Source organism: Gracilinanus agilis, unplaced genomic scaffold (assembly GCF_016433145.1).
Source record: "Gracilinanus agilis isolate LMUSP501 unplaced genomic scaffold, AgileGrace unplaced_scaffold55246, whole genome shotgun sequence".
NCBI lineage: Eukaryota > Metazoa > Chordata > Mammalia > Didelphimorphia > Didelphidae > Gracilinanus > Gracilinanus agilis.
The window spans coordinates 1-826 of NW_025390517.1; the positions used below are offsets into that span (position 1 = coordinate 1).

Sequence of the window (826 nt, forward strand, 5' to 3'; positions counted from 1 at the left end):
ACTCACCATAGATAGACTTGGCGCTGGGCTTGGGGGCCGCCGCGGGCCTGGGGAGAAGGGCCAGAGGGTCAGTGCGGGAAGCCCGCCAGCCGCCCCCAACCTCCAGCAGAGCCGGGCCGGCTCACACTCACCCTGCCGGGCCGCTCATCTCGCCAGCGATCCCGCCGCCGCCGGGCTCCCGCAGTCCCTGGAGAGGGCAGACGCCTTAGGGGGGAACCCTCTGGCCTGGGGCCGGGATGCCGGGACGCCGGGGTCCTCCCGCCTGGGCAGAAGCGGCCGGTCCAGGAGCAGGAGGCGCCCGCAGGGAGAGAGAACCCAGGAGCCCCACCTCCCCCCACATACCTAAGCCTTCACCTGGCGGGGTGTGGCCCCGGGAGGAGGAGCCCGAGTTCTGGAGCCGCCGGAGGAGGGGGCGGACGAGCAGGGCGCCCGGGTCCCGGGAGGAGGGGGCTGGACGAGCAGGGCGCCTGGGTCCCTGCGCGGAGAAGCTCCAGTGGTTTGGGCCAGATGCCGAGGTCCTTGGGAATGGCGGAAGGGAGGGCCCCCCGGGGCCCCAAAGCCTGTGGTTGGCCCTGGGTGTGCCCGAAACCGTCCCCTCCCTCCCTCCCCCGGCCAGTCGCTGTTTCCTCCTCCTCCTCTCCATCCCTGCCAGGCACACCCCGCCTCTCGAGGGCGGGTAGCTGAGGGGGGAGCGCTGGGGTCCTCCGGCCCCGTTAGGACCTGGGGGGGCCGCGCGCAGGCACAGCGTTGGCACCTCCTGTTCCCTTGTCTGGGCAGAGGGTATCACAAGCCCAGCCTCGGCCCGCTCACGGCTGGCATGGGAAGG

At 72.8% G+C, this 826-nt stretch overlaps 1 long non-coding RNA gene across 1 annotated transcript; it reads right to left on the bottom strand.

The window, feature by feature from the left end:
• Positions 1 to 6: 6 nt before the first annotated feature.
• Positions 7 to 616, bottom strand: LOC123256006. Its single transcript, XR_006506811.1, has 3 exons — positions 343 to 616; positions 132 to 187; positions 7 to 47 (listed from the first exon to the last, which is right to left on the bottom strand). It is a non-coding gene; the product is annotated as an uncharacterized LOC123256006 (long non-coding RNA).
• Positions 617 to 826: the final 210 nt, after the last annotated feature.